The sequence below is a fragment of the Zalophus californianus genome, chromosome 8 (assembly GCF_009762305.2).
Source record: "Zalophus californianus isolate mZalCal1 chromosome 8, mZalCal1.pri.v2, whole genome shotgun sequence".
NCBI lineage: Eukaryota > Metazoa > Chordata > Mammalia > Carnivora > Otariidae > Zalophus > Zalophus californianus.
This window is the reverse complement of record NC_045602.1, coordinates 16327129-16343042: the sequence shown is the minus strand read 5'-3', so window position 1 is coordinate 16343042 and position 15914 is coordinate 16327129. Positions and strand designations below refer to the sequence as shown.

The window sequence follows — 15914 nt, the reverse complement described above, 5'->3', positions numbered from 1 at the left end:
CACGCCTGAGGGGCGGCAGAAACGCGCGAGCGCAGAGAGCGTGCGCACGCGTAGAGCTCCCGCCGGCCGGCGCCCGGAGCGCGGGAGAAGCGACGGAAGCCACTGAGAGGAGCCGCACCTCGGTGAGTGCTCCCCCTCCCCTTTCTCCCGGAGTGCCTTGCGCGCGCCCGGTGGGCGGGGGGGGGAGGGGAGGGGAGGCGGCGGTGGCAGCCATGTTGTTGTGAGTCTCTGTGTCTCACCCTCGGTACTTCGGTGGTTCGGAGGAGGAGGGGGAGGAGAAGGAGGAGGTGGGGTGGGGGGGAGGGAGGTAGGTGGAGAAAGAAGATATTGCCGCCACCGAAGGCGGAGGAGGGAAGGACGGCCAAGAGCGACGCCGCCGTGTGCCCAACGGTCGGTGTCCCCGGCTGAGGCAGCGCGGCCGCAGCAGCCCCGTAAGTCAGTCCGCCTTTGCTCCCTCTCCCCGTGCTCTGGCGCCGCAGGAGCTGGCTTCCCGGGCTTTGTGTGGCGGTCTCGGCGGGAGCAGCCCGCAGGGCGGGAGGGCGGACGGGGCCTGCGGCAGCCCGGGAAGGCTGCGGCCTGGGGCCCGGGGCCCGCTCGCACAATGCGGGGGGAGGGGTGCCGGAAGGGGGTGTGCGCCCGGCTCGGGGGGGGGGGGTGTTCGGCTCTCCCGCTTCCTTTCCTCCCCCACGCCACTGCCTTTCGGCGCTGGGGGACCCACCCCACTAGTCCTGGGTTTCTCGGCGCTTGGGGTTAGGGACCGAGCTGTCCGTTTAGCCCATGGTCGTTAAGAGGGGAGAGGCCGGTAGATCCAGAGAAGTGTGCGAGTTGGAAGTGGGCGAAGAGGAAGGAGTGGGTTTATGAAAACAAGTGTGGGAATTTTCGGGGAGCCGAGTGTGTCCGGGAAAAGCTTTCGGCAGACAGGTGTGGGTATGAAAGAAACAGCGACTTGGGTTAGACACGTTAGGTGCCATTATTAAGGAATGTTATGTTTCTGTTACCGGAACAGATTTCGACACTCAGGTGTATAAATTAAAACGAAAGAAAAGATTAGAAGCTTCAGGCATTTTAGCAATAGTTTTGTGTCTGAATTGGGCCAAATTTTGGAAGAATTGTTTAAAGTTTTATTCCCAAACGCGTGTAAAAGTTAGAACACAGCTAGGGAAAACCCATTTTTCTTAACTTCGTTTTTCATTCTAACACATATTTAAACATTCTGGGGGTTAATATTGCGAGCATAGTAGGTGTAATAAGACAGTCATGTCAGTTAAAGTCAGGATTTCGGAGTTTGTGAGATTTTAACATAAAACTGGTGATAGGTTTTTTTCGGTAAAGGTTTTTAGGGAAAGCTTTATAAGACAAATGCTTTTAAACGCTTACGAGGAATATAGTATCTGAAAGGTATATCAAAAAAACAATTTTAATAAAGGGAGTTACCTAAGGATTTTAAAAGCTTGTTTACTGCTTAGATTTCGTGTTTAATAGGTGACTCACCATGTGACCTGGAGTATCGCAGGACGATTTAAGGAATTCTGGCTAAGAATCGTAGGACAAATATTTTTAATTGGTTTCTTTTTAAAGATGATTTCATCTGCACAGGCAGCGTGAATAGTTGTTGATATTTCCCTTGTGCATGAATGTCTTTTAAAGTTCAATTTTTGGTGAACTTAAGTTTTGTAGAATTGTCCTTTGGTGTCCTGAAGGGTGGTTTTTTTGTACCCAGTAAAGGTTTACAGTGATTTAAAAAATCAGTTATATTTCAGAATCCTGGTTCTTAAGCTTTTAAGTTCTTTTTTCTTATTTGTACAAGTCTGGCTATTTAATCTTCAAGTTAGATTTGCTATTAACAAACTTGAACATTTTCAAGAAAATTTAAACTTTAATTTTTATACATAGTTAGAGTGCGAAGTTCCCTTAGATGTTTTAATATTTAGTAAGATTTCAACTTAAAAGTCTAAATTACTGCCATATTTAAATTGGTCTTACAAGGTTGTACACTTTAATAGACCAGTTTTTCTTAGGTAAGCCAAACTGTGCAGTCTCAACAAAGGTAATACTAGGATTTTGTTTCTCTTAAACCTTCCATACTTGTTTATAAATCTTTCTGGTGTTGAAATAATTTGTCTTCCTGTGTAGATACTTAGAAGTAACTATAATAGAGATTTGGGCCAGGTCTGACATCCAAATCCAATCTGGTCAGTGACCAGATAGTTTTGTTTTTATAGACATTGACAAGATCTTCATAATTTTAAGTGGAGGTTGGTTCCTGTCTCCTAGACTCAAGTTCTCCATACTTCCTAATTCAATGACCTTTAAATTTGTTGGATTTCTAACATAGCAAAATAATCGGTATTTTTTTCATGTTCTTAAGATTTAGGATTTTAAATAACTGAGTGTATCTCGTATGGCTTTGGCTTGCAGTTTGTGGCTGTTTTACTGACGTGTGTGATTAATATAAAAATTGTACTAATAACTAATAAATTGGTTTGTGATGTATTAGATTTCTTGCTGTTTTTAAGGCATTAAAAACAGTCTGACTTGGCTCCTGTTGTCCCACTTGACTCTTGCCGGGTGAATTTGTAAGAAGGAACTGATAAGAGTTTGACTTAGCCTCCTTTCTCTCTTTCTCTTTGGAAGTCTGCCCCCTGCAGAAAGCACTTTGTTCTGCTTCTTGAGGCCACCATGATAGACTCTGCGCCTTTTTGGAGGACCATCAGTTGTCCAGTGCTATCTATGACTGGTTTAGGATAATTAAGGGCTATGGTGGTAGGAACCCCACTGGCCTAGGTCTAAATTAGTCGTTCCATTGTAGCTTGGTCAGTAAAAGGAGATAGTTGAATTGCTATCAGTCTGGTTCCTGTGTCTCTCACTTCTGAATTCTGATGTGGTGGAAAAAGTTTTCCTTCAAACTTTATCATTTAGAAGCTAATATTTTAATAGTGATTTTTATGTTTAGGAAAGTAGGTTTTTTCACTTAAAATGTATTGCTTTTGTAGTGGGAAAAGTGAATTTACAGAGCTATTACTTTGAAGCCTTTCCAGTGAAACAGTATAGAATTATTACATAGTTTCATGGTAAGTGCATTTTTCTTCTCAGAGTTTCAGGTAGCAGTGTTTTTACAGACATAAGGTTAATGTATTTTTTTTTCTTAGTGCCTTTTTCATCCAACTGATCCAACTTCTTTATAAATAAAAAATTAAGACTTGGGGCGCCTGGGTGGCTCAGTCGTTAAGCATCTGCCTTTGGCTCGGGTCATGATCCCGGGGTCCTGGGATCGAGCCCCGCGTCGGGCTCCATGCTCCACGGGAAGCCTGCATTTCCCTCTCCCACTCCCACTGCTTGTGTTCCCTCTCTCGCTATATCTCTCTCTGTCAAATAAATAAAAATCTTAAAAAAAAATTAAGACTTGCCTAATTAAACAATGTCACCTTCTAAAGAGTCATTTAATCCTTTTTTTAAAAAAAGATTTTATTTGTGGGGCGCCTGGGTGGCTCAGTCGGTTAAGCATCTATCTGCCTTCAGCTCAGGTCATGATCCCAGGAGAGTCCTGCATTGGGCTCCCTGCTTGGCGAGGAGCCTGCTTCTCCCTCTTCCCCTGCTCGTGCTCTTTCTCTCGCTCTCTGTCTCAAATAAATAAGTGAAACTTTAAAAAAAAAAAAAAGGATTTTATTTGTCAGAGAGAGAGCACAAGTGAGAGAGCACAAGCAGGGGGAGCGGCAGGCAGAGGGAGAAGCAGGCTCTCTGCTGAGTAAGGAGCCTGATGGCCAGACTCAATCCTAGGACTCTCCCCAGCCGAAGGCAGATGCTTAACAAGACTGAACCACCCAGGCGTCCCAAGTCATTTAATTCTTAATGAAATTGTGGACATTTTTGTCTTTTGTTGACCTTTTTCTCAAATGAAAAGTTTTATTTGACCATTTCCTGGCTCCTTTCCCTATTTTTCTAAAGTGCCTTTTTTTTTTTCTTAAGATTTTATTTGACAGAGACAGAGAGGGAACCCAAGCAGGGGGAGTGGGAGAGGGAGAAGCAGGGCTCCCACCAAGCAGGGAGCCCGATGCAGGGCTCAATCCCAGGACCCCGGGATCATGACCCGAGCCGAAGGCAGGCGCTTAACGACTGAGCCACCCAGGCACTCCTCTAAAGTGCTTTAAAGAATTAAAAAAGCATGGGTTATTCAAGCACGTTGGCAAAAATCATAGTTTCTTTGGTATATTTCACCTCTGCAAATTTAGCTGCTGTAATCCCATCCATTTTTAGTTTACGTATTACAGATTATTACTTTTTTTAAAAGATTTTATTTATTTGACAGAGAGAGAGAGAGAGCGCGCGCGCGCGCAGACTCCCCGCTGAGCAAGGAGCCTGATGCAGGGCTCGATCCTAGGGCCCTGAGATGATGACCTGGGCAGAGGGCGAGCCACCCAGGGGCCCCTGGATTTTTACTTCTTATTCTCTTACTATTCTACTTTAGAGAGATAAAAGATGTTGGAGTAGAGTACTAGAAAAACATGCAAAGGTGTACACCTTATGTTCATATCCCAGGATTTCGCTTCCAAGTACAGAAAAGGGGAAGTGTGAAGGGAGAAGGGGTAGTTGGAATGTCAGAATACTTTGGACTGAAAATGGGACAGGGAAAGAAAAAAGGCAGTCATGACCTACCTAAGGCGAAAGATGCATTTGAACCACAAAACTTCCCTTCCAGGAAGGGATTGGTGAAATGGACTATAAAATGTTACAAAACCATCTATTGAACACCTGCTCAGGAGAATAACACCTGCAACTGACTGCCAGAGTATATAAAAAATGGTGTGTGATGTGACAGGGGTTGGGGTATAAAAGGCTCTTTTTACACTTTTTTTTTTTAAACATTTATTTGAGACAGTGAGAGCACAGGAGGTGGGGGGCAGAGAGCATCCTCAAGCCGACTCGCTGCTGAACGTGGGGCCCAGTGCAGTGCTTGATCCCAGGACCCTGAGATCATGACCTGAGCCCAAATCAAGAGGCAGTGCTTCATCAACTGAGCCACCCAGGCACCCCAGATCTTTGTGATTTCTATTGTAGTGGACATTTCATATCAAGAGTTTTAGATCTCAAAAGGGGTGATCTGTGATTTTAGGCATGGTTTTTGAAAGACTTATTTAGGGATCAGTGGGATATCCTCTTGACTGTAAGATGCAACTGGTTTTATTCATTCAGACATTAAAGAAGGTAAATGAGTAGAGACAAGCTAACCCTAAGTATAGGTCTTTTCTAGGCAGTCAGATAAGGCAAATTGTAGGTAGAGAAAAATATGGATGGTTTTGTCTGATTTTGTTAAATACCAAAAATTATATACAGATAAGGGCTACTTGTGTTTTCCATTTTGGTGATCAGGTCATTTATTAACATCTATTTAGTATTTTATCAGCACTTTAAGCTTGAGTAAATGTAAAATAGTAAATTTTTTGTAGTACCATCTGAATCTTTAAAACTGATATAAAATAAGCAAGATTAGAAGTTTTGAGAAGATGATAGCTGCAGTTTTCCCTGGAGATGTTTTCTTGGACCACCTTGCAGTTGAAATACAGTTGATTGCTGAAAAGGAATGTAAGGGGAAAGTCTTGGGTGCCTTCATTTAATCTCTACGTTACATTGCTCCTACACTAGCGGAAATGGGAGTACTCTGTGTAGGAACTTGCCAAAGATAAATTGTTAGCTAATTTTTATTTTAAGTCTGGTTGACAAGATGGTCGTGGAGTATTATTTGAGGAACTTTCAGTCCCATTTGTTACTCTGGATATTCTAAGTTTTATCTTCTCATTAGAGTAGACTACCAGAAACTTGCACACATTTTTTTTTTGAGATTTGTAGGCCTGTGATGTGCCAGACTTTTAGATATTGGTGGTACCAGATCCTTAACCAACTGAGCCACCCAGGCGCCTGGTGGTACCAGATCCTTGTTAATTGAGTTTATAGCAAAGCAAAGAGTAAGATGATTAAACTTGTGATTGCAGTGCAGTACACAAAGTGCTACGCATGTTGTGTTAAAGGTAGACATTGCAGGGGTCAGGAAGAGCTTTTCACATGAGGTTAAGTTAGTCTTAAGACTTGAGAGGGGCGCCTTTTTTGGCTCAGTCAGTAGAGCATGCAACTCTTGATCTCAGGGTCATAAATTCAAGCTCCATGTTGGGCGTGGAGCCTACTTTTAGAATGAAAAAAAAAAAGACTTGGAGAAATTAATTTAGTCGAGATAGGTGAAACGGCATGCAGCTGGAGGGATTAGTATGGGTAGTGACCCTGATAAGGGAGAATAGCGGAACTTGACATGGAAATAGGGAAAATTGAAAAGATATGACTGGGGGCACCTGGGTGACTCATTCGGTTAAGCATCTGCCTTTGGCTCAGGTCATGATCCCAGGGTCCTGGGATCGAGCCCCGCATCGGCTACCTGCTCAGTGGGGAGCCTGCTTCTCTTTCTCCCTCTGCCTGCCTCTCTGCCTACTTGTGCTTTCTCTCTCTGTCAAATAAATAAATAATCTTTGAAAAAAAAGATATGACTGGATGGGTGCCTGGGTGGCTCAGGTGGTTAGGAGTCTGCCTTCTGCTCAGGTCGTGATCCGGGGACCCTGGAATCGAGCCCCATGTAGGGCTCCCTGCTTAGCGGGAGCCTACTTCTCCCTCACCCTCTGCCTGCTGCTCTCCCTGCTTGTGCGCATGCACACATGCTTCCCCCTCCCCATAAGTGACTGGAGAAATAAGTAGGGGGACCCACCAGATTTAAAGGCTTTTTCTGATTTGGATAATCCTGAAAGACTTCGGATATCCAAGATTATAACCTGGGAAGATTTAGACCATATTGTCCTGGAACCCTTACAGAATTAACTGTGGAATTGCTTTCCCTGGATTGTGTTACAAGTTAGGTGCATGGCTTTCCTTGAGGGACTGACTATAAAAAATAAGATTACGAAACCTTGCATCTGTTGAGAGAATGTTGTTGGGATTTTCTGTTATAATTCTGTGTCCTCTGTAATATCCCATATAAAAAATTTCTTTGAAAGCTTAGTGCTAGAAATAGGGTTACCTATGAGGAATTGTTGGTATGTTTTTTTCCTATGGATAGTGAGAATTGTAATTGTGTTTTCCCTTTTATCTTTGTATCTTCAGAAGTTAAACTTAAGAGTTTACTTACTATTTTGTTATTTTCCTAAGATTAGTTTTGTTTTAGTGTGTATATTTCCTATGAGATACTTCATGTACCTTTCAGAAATTGTTATTTAGGGGCGCCTGGGTGGCTCAGTCACTTAAGTGTCTGCCTCAGGCTCAGGTCATGATCTCAGGGTTCTGGGATTGAGCCCCACTTTGGGCTCCGTGCTCAGTGGGGAGTCTGCTTCTCCCTCTCCCTCTTCCCCTCTCCTCATGCTTTCTCTCTCTGTCTCAAATAAATAAAATCTTTAAAAAGTTTTTTTTTTTTTTTTAATTTAAGGGGCACCTGAGTGCCTCAGTAGGTTAAGCATCTGACTTTTTTTTTTTTAAGTTTTTTTTATTTGACAGAGAGAGACACAGTGAGAGAGGGAACACAAGCGGGGGGAGTGAGAGAGGGAGAAGCAGGCTTCTCGCAAAGTAGGGACCCTGATGCGGGGCTTGATCCCAGGACCCTGGGATCATGACCTCAGCTGAAGGCAGATGCTTAACGGCTGAGCCACCCAGGTGCCCCGAGCGTCTGACTCTTGATCTCAGCTCAGGTCTTGATCTCAGGGTTGTGAGTTCAAGTCCTGAGTTGGGCTCCACACTCGGCATGGAGCCTACTTTAAAAAAAAATTTTGTTTTATTTAAACGCATATAAAGCAAGTTTCATTTAAAATCTACTCAGGAATAGGGGGCGCCTGGGTGGCTCAGTCGGTTAAGCGACTGCCTTCAGCTCAGGTCATGATCCTGGAGTCCCGGGATCGAGTCCCACATCAGGCTCCCTGCTCAGCAGGGAGTCTGCTTCTCCCTCTGACCCTTCCCCCTCTCATGTGCTCTCTCTCTCTCTCATTCTCACTCTCTCAAATAAATAAAGAAATAAAATCTTTAAAAAAAAGTCTACTCAGGAATAGACCTTTTTTTGGTATATAAGGTAGTCCTGGAAACTTAACAGATTTGGTTTCTCTTTTCAGACATTGTAGCCTAGGCATTTGGTTTTCTTTTAAGTTATTTATTTATTTATAAAGATTATTTATTTGTCCGAGAGAGAGTGAGTGAGCACAGGCAGAGGGAGAAGCAGAGTCCTCGCTGAGCAGGGAGCCTGATAGGGGACTTGATCCCAGGACACTTAACCAACTGAACTGTCCAGGCATCCGTATCTATCTATTTTTTTTTTTTAAAGATTTTATTTATTTATTTATTTATTTGACAGAAAGCAAGAGAGGGAACACAAGCAGCAGAGGGAGTGGGAGAGAGAGAAGCAGGGCTCCCTGCTCCTCAGGAGGCCTGCTTCTCCCTCTCCCACTCCCCCTGCTTGTGTTCCCTCTTGCTGTCTCCTTCTGTCAAATAAATAAATAAAATCTTTAAAAAAAATAAACTAATCTCTATACCCAACTTAGGGCTGAAACTCACATCCTGGAGATGGAGTCGCATGCTCTTCTGAGCCAGCTAGGTGGCCAGTAGGCATTTGTTTTTTTGTTGTTTTCTAAGCAACAACTTGGAAAGTTTTTGTTTTGTTTTAATTGTTTTTTTGTTTTGTTTTGTTTTTTACATGAGAGAGAAAGAGAGGGAGAGCACAAGCAGGGGGAGCAGCAGAGGGAGCAGCAGAAGGAGAGGGCTGAGTAGGGAGCCCAACATGAGGCTCAGTCCCAGGACCCTGAGATCATGACCTGAGCCGAAGGCAGACGCTTAACCAGCTGAGCCACGAGGCGCCCTGGAAAGTTTTTTTTTTAAAGATTTTATTTATGTATTTGACAGAGAGAGACACAGTGAGACAGGGAACACAAGCAGGGGGAGTGGGGGAAGGAGAAGCAGGCTTCCCGCTGAGCAGGGAGCCCGATGTGGGGCTCCATCCCAGGACCCTGGGACCATGACCTGAGCTGAAGGCAGACGCTTAATGACTGAGTCACGCAGGCGCCCCTGGAAAGTTTTTAAAAACTGAAACATCTTTAAGAAATTGGTTAAGTCACATCACTTAAAGTTATTGGGGGAAAAAGTGATCATCAATTAAAGGCTTGTTCTTGAATATTTGAGGAATTTTAAAAATCACAACTCTTTACCTAAAAGATTACTCTTACTTAATGGAAAAGTTTATACAGCTCATATATTTTTTTCATAGACTGTTCATAGTAGTCATAAACTAAATATATTTTAACTGTTTTTTTTTTAAGATTTTATTTATTCATCTGAGACACAGAGATACAGAGAGAGAGAGAGAGAGAGAGAGAGAGCATGAGCAGGGAGAGAGGCAGAGGCAGAGGGAGAAGCAGGCTTCCCGCTGAGCAGGGAGCCCGATGTGGGGCTTTGATCCCAGGACCTGGGACCATGACCCGAGCCGAAGGCAGACGCTTAACCATCTGAGCCACCCAGGCGCCCCTATTTTAACTGTTTTAAGTTGTGAGGTTTTCCTAGACAAAAGTTAAGAGTTGAAATATGTTATATAATTGACTAATTTTTTTCTTTTTCTTGGAAATGACTAGAAATACTGCTCAAAATAACTTCTTTTGCATTAACATATTTACAGAAGAAAGTTATGGTAATATTGGATTAAAGTTAAGCCATTTTAACTGTAGGACTTACTGTGTGAGAATGAATTCTGTAATGACCATGTGCTCAGCTTGCAAAAGAACAAATGGGTACCAGGGAGCAGCATATAAATGTATTGGACAGGGAACCTCTTATTTCAAAGAACACTGTGAGTTGGTGATTAAGGAAAACACTTTGGAAAATTCTGGTCTAAAGAAAAAAATCCGGGACACCTGGGTGGCTCAGTCGGTTAAGTGTCTGCATTCAGCTCAACTCATGAGCTGAGAGTCCTGGGATCGAGTCCCACATCAGACTCCCTGATCAGTGGGGAGCCTGCTTCTCCCTCTGCCTGCTGCTCCCCCTGCTTGTGCACACGTGCACGTGCTCTCTCTCTCTCTTCTAATAAATAAATAATACCATAAGAAAAATAAAAAGAACATTTAGAAAAAAATCCCTTTTAAAACTGCATTCGAGTCTGCTGCTTAGAATGGTTTTTATTTTTTCTCAGTTGTCTTAGATCATGCATTGAAATGACTTCTTTAGTTCTGTTACACCCTAACATTTCTTAGGATATTTCTTTTTTTTTTTTTTAAGATTTTATTTATTTATTTGACAGAGAGAGACACAGTGAGAGAGGGAACACAAGCAGGGGGAGTGGGAGAGGGAGAAGCAGGCTTCCCGCGGAGCAGGGAGCCCGATGTGGGGCTCCATCCCAGGACCCTGGGATCATGACCTGAGCCGAAGGCAGACGCTTAACGACTGAGCCACCCAGGCGCCCCTCTTAGGATATTTCTCCTTGGTGCTATATTGATTCTGGTTGATTACGTATAATAATTGAAAACTGCTAGACAACCATTTGAGACAAGTCTTCACTTCTTACGCATTCAACCTAGTACTAAAGTGAATTGAAAATAACACAGGGGGCGCCTGGGTGGCTCAGTTGGTTAAGCGACTGCCTTTGGCTCAGGTCATGATCCTGGAGTCCCGGGATCGAGTCCCGCATCGGGCTCCCTGCTCAGCAGGGAGTCTGCTTCTCCCTCTGACCCTCTTCCTTCTCGTGCTTTCTATCTCTCATTCTCTCTCTCAAATAAATAAATAAAATCTTTAAAAAAAAAAAATAACACAGGATCACTGGTACTTTATTCTGTGATAAAGCCTCTGAACTATGGGGTGCCTGGGTGGCTCAGTCGTTAAGCGTCTGCCTTCGGCTCAGGTCATGATCCCAGGGTCCTGGCATCGAGCCCCGCGTCAGGCTCCCTGCTCCACGGGAACCCTGCTCCACGGGAAGCCTGCTTCTCCCTCTCGCACTCCCCCTGCTTGTGTTCCCTCTCTCGCTGTGTCTCTCTCTGTCAAATAAAATCTTAAAAAAAAAAAAAAAGCCTCTGAACTATAGTGCATTTAAACAGTATTAATATAGGACCTTTAAAAAAAAAAGCTTTATTTTGCTAACTTTAGTGAGCGTTACAACACAGAAAAAATGCAAAGATAAAGCCAGTAGTACCTCCTATCCTACCAGAGCTCAGTGTTTATTTTGTTATAGTCCACACAAATACATAATTATGGTATTGCTTCTCTCTTTTAAACAAAAGGATTGGGGTCCCTGGGTGGCTCAGTTGTTAGGCGTCTGCCTTCAGCTTGGGTCAAGGTCCCAGGGTCCTGGGGATCAAGCCCCACGTCAGGCTCCCTGCCAGGCGGGATGCTTGCTTCTCCCTTTCCCGCTCCCTGTGCTTGTGTTCCGTCTCTCGCTGTGTCTGTCTCTGTCAAATAAATAAATAAAATCTTTAAAAAAAAAGGGGGGATTGTATGATAACACCTTAGGCAACTTGGTATTTTTATTTAATATCATAGACATTTTACTGTATTTGTATATGTAACTTTAATAATTTACAGCATTCAATACACAGATTTTTATTTTGCTAAACCACTTTTCTGTTGAGTTTGTGTTCAATTTTTTTTGTTTCCTATTTTTATTTTATATTTAAATTCAGGTAATTAACATAGAGTGTATTATTCGTTTCAGAGGTGAGTTGTTCAATTCTTATTTTTGAAGCACTGGAAGCGGTGCTGCAGTAACTATTGTTATGCTGTTCATCCTTCTTGTGTTGGTGCTGTTTATGTAAGGTAAATTCCCAGAAGAGAAATTCTGGGTTAGAGGATTTTATGTTGATTTTTTAAACAAGAAGATACTTGCTCATTATGGTAGATCATTAATACTCTAGAAAGCACTTATATTTTAATTTCATATATTATCTCATTTATTTTTCAAAGTAATCCTGTGAGGGAGGCATATTCTCATTTGCAAACGGGAAAAGAGGACCAGTGTTCAACTGTTCTGAGTTCGTTCACCTAGATTGGGACAAACATGGAGCCATATTCTAGATACTTTGATTCAGATTCATCTGTTACACCATGATGAATGATTAAAAATTTTTTTATTTGGAAAACCAGTAGAGTGTGTGTGGATATATTCCTTAGCTATAACTGATATGGTAATGTGTAAGGGTCTCAGTCCTTTCCATACCGGGAAGCATCATTTGGAGAACTTTAAAAAAATACTAATAAAAATCTGTCCCTGTTTCCCTGCCCGGAGTAATTCAAATAAGTTTTATGTAAGTGGGAACTGAGTGTGCAGATTTAAATCTTCTACCTAGATTCTGATGCACTGAGGTTTTGAGAACTAGTGGCCTTAAAATTGGGGATACATGAAAAATTTCCAAAATGTTAGCACATTTAGTTTTCTGGGAATCAGTTAACAGGTCCTTCTTGTATATACTAAGAAATGCATACCTCTGATCCGTCCCAAATCTTAATGTGGTGTGTTTTACAGATGGTTAAGCCTTTAGGGCACAAAACTTAAAAAGTTAGCGTCCTTGAGTGGTTAATCTCATTTAGTCTTAATTCATTCACATTGCTGTTAGGAATGAAAACAGGATAGAACGGTGAGTATTTTGGCTTCTATTGGGAATTCAGATCAGTGATTGGGCGATAGGAGTAATGGCAATTTTTTTTTTTTTTTAAACTCACCATGGGATGTCTGGGTGGCTCAGTCGTTTGAGTGTCCAGCTCTTGGTTTCAGCTCAGGTTATGATCTTAGGGCAATGGGATAGAGCTGTTCATGCTCAGCAGGGAGTCTACTTAAGCTCCTCTCCTCCTCCCTCACTCATGCATGCACTTTCTCAAAAATCCTTTTTATTTTTAAGATTTACTTGAGAGAGAGGGAGGGCGAATGGGGGGAGGGGCAAAGGGAGAGAGAATCTCAAGTAGACTCTGCATTGAGCATGGAGCCAAACGTGGGGCTCAATCCCAAGGCCCAGAGATCATGACCGGAGCCAAAAATCAAGAGTCAGGTGCTAAACCAACTGAGCCACCCAGGCATTCCATAATAAATCTTTAAAAAATAAGATAAAAGCCTAAAAAACAGTTTGTGTTTTCTTTCCTAAGCCTTTCTCAATACTTACTAAGCAGAAACAATACTATAAACTTTACTTTGAAAGCAAGAAATATGGGGGCGCCTGGGTGGCTCGGTCAGTTAGGCATCTGCCTTCAGCTCAGGTCATGATCCCAGGGTCCTGGAATCGAGCCCTGCATCGGGTTTCTGCTCAGCAGCAAGTTGGCTTCTGCCTCTCTCCCTCTGTGATCTCTCTCACTTTTGCTCTCTCTCAAATAATCTTTTTTTTAAAGGATTTTATTTGAGAGAGAAAGAGAGAGAGCACATGAGAGGGGGGAGGGTCAGAGAGAAGCAGACTCCCTGCTGAGCAGGGAGCCCGATGCGGGACTCGATCCCAGGACTCCAGGATCATGACCTGAGCCGAAGGCAGTTGCTTAACCAACTGAGCCACCCAGGCACCCTCAAATAAATAATCTTAAAAAAAAAAGAAGGCTAGAAATATGTAAATCATGTTTGTCACAGCATACTGTCAAGTATATATTGAGTTTAAAAGGTACGATTTGGTTGGTTCCTTTTTTTTTTTTTACACACTTTGAGGAATATATCAAAGAGGGTAGAACTAACCTACATGAAGTGGTTAGAAACTAAGTGCTAGCTACATACGTACAATGCCTTTAAATCGGGTGATGAGAAGATATTTAGATCTACAAATTAGATTTTGCATTCTTAACACCCAAAGTGTCATAAAGGTGTGGTTAGAGATATTGGGTATATGTGTAAATTCCTTTATATTGCCTTAAAAACCCTTAGAAGTTTACAAACAAGACCAGAATATTTTTCTTTTAAGTGATGACCTAGTTTATGGAAAAGATGTTTTTCTGGTGTATTTCTTTGTAAGTTGTACATACCTTATGTATAGGTGTACTTTTTTTTTTGAAAGATTTTATTTATTTATTTGACATGGGGGGTGCAGGCACAGGCAGGAGGAACGGCAGGCAGAGGGAGAAGCAGGCTCCCTGCTGAGCAAGGAACCCGATGTGGGGCTGGATTCCAGGACCCTGGGATCACAACCCAAGCTGAAGGCAGTCGCTTAACCAACTGAGCCACCCAGGTGCCCCATGTGTAGGTGGACTTATGAAATACTTGAGTTTTACCATGTAAGGCCATTGATTTCCAAGCTGACTTGACAGTAAGAACTATATAAAATGTGTTTAGTGATTTCCAGCATGTATATATTTAAATGTTTTCTTCCTTTTTTTATGATTTTATTTATTTGACAGAGAGACACAGTGAGAGAGGGAACACAAGCAGAGGGAGTGGGAGTGGGAGAGGGAGAAGCAGGCTTCCTGCCGAGCAGGGAGCCTGATGGGGGGCTCGATCCCAGGACCCTGGGATCATGACCCGGGCTGAAGGCAGGCGCTTACCGACTGAGCCACCCAGGCGCCCCTCTATTTAAATATTTTCCAAAGAGATAAGTAATGAGTGGGAAATATTCAAGGAGTAAATAATTAGAGAATATAAAATAAAAATCATGCATTCCCTTTTCCCAGATGTGTCACTAATAACATTTGTGTCACAGTTTCTGATTGTTTTCTATCTATATATAAATGTTTTTTTCCTGTTTTTACAAAGCTGGATGATAGAGTGCTTTTCACCTTGCCTTTTCACTTATATCCTGGCTTTTTTCCCCCCCATATATGCCTAAATACATTTATCTCATGCTTTTAAATGGACTCATAGTTGATAATGTGATCAGTTTCCCTCTCCTTATTAATACTATCCTTAGTATTCTTCCTTTGATCCCCTCCCTTATTTCATGGAACACTGGTGTGACCAGAATAGTTTGCATAATTGTGCTACATGTTTTTTCCTATCCTAATTCTGATATGGAGAAGTTTTAAAGTCTTTTTTTTTTTTAAGATTTTATTTTTTTGTCAGAGGGAGCACAAGCAGGGGAGTGGCAGGCAGAGCAGGTAGAGGTCGATGCAAGCTCTCTGCCAAGCAAGGAGCCCGATGTGGGACTGGAGCCCGATGTGGGACTGGAGCCCGATGTGGGACTGGAGCCCGATGTGGGACTCGATCCCAGGACCCTGGGATCATGACCTGAGCCGCAGGCAGATGCCCAACCAACTGAGCCACCCAGGCGTCCCGAAGTTTTAAAGTCTTAACAGGTGGGCGCCTGGGTGGCTCAGTTGGTTACGTGTCTGCCTGCGGCCCAGGTCATGATCCCAGAGTCCTGGGATCGAGTCCTGCGTCGGGCTCCCTGCTCAGCCGGGGATCCTGCTTCTCCCTCTGCCTGTCTGCTGCTCCCCCTGTTTGTGCTCGTGCGCTCTCTCTCTGTCAAATGGATAAATAAAATCTTTAAAAAAAAAAAAAGTCTTAACAGGTAATATGTTACTAATACATTGAAAATACCAATTAAATGCCATGGGAATTAAGAAAAAGATTGTTTGGGAGTAGGTTTTGATGGAAAAAGTGGCATTTGAGCCAAACTTTGAGTTTGTAGTATTTGCATATGAACAGATAAATGGCAAAGACCTGTCCAGGGGACTTGAATAGTGTAAGCAAAAGGATGATGGGCAGGGCCGGGGGCGGGGGGGGGGGGGGGGGGAGCTTGAAGAGAGTTGTACAGTTAACATATAAGCTGACTTATGGTTTATGCTTGGTTGGTATGGAAAAGAACATGGAGCCTTTGGAGTCTTGACAGTATCAAAAATGCCATTTTAGTAGTTTTGTCTATTAGGATATGGAAATTGGCCACAGTTTCCTTATTTATAAAGTAAGAATACAGTACCTACTTTGCTGGATAATAGAATTAGATATAATGTGCCTAGTACAATCTCTG

The 15914-nt window shown here is 42.8% G+C and overlaps 1 protein-coding gene across 7 annotated transcripts in view; it reads left to right on the top strand.

Annotated features, from left to right (window-relative positions):
- Positions 1–276: 276 nt before the first annotated feature.
- Positions 277–15914, top strand: part of PUM2 (pumilio RNA binding family member 2) — a 102906-nt gene continuing 87268 nt past the window's right edge. For 2 of the 7 annotated variants that reach the window (XM_027623698.2, XM_027623696.2), the window contains exon 1: positions 279–431. The gene's annotated coding sequence lies outside the window, so the exon portion shown is untranslated. Of the gene's footprint in view, positions 432–15914 lie in introns of all 7 variants that reach the window. The other 5 variants (XM_027623700.2, XM_027623697.2, XM_027623701.2 and 2 more) reach the window with 5 other exon arrangements.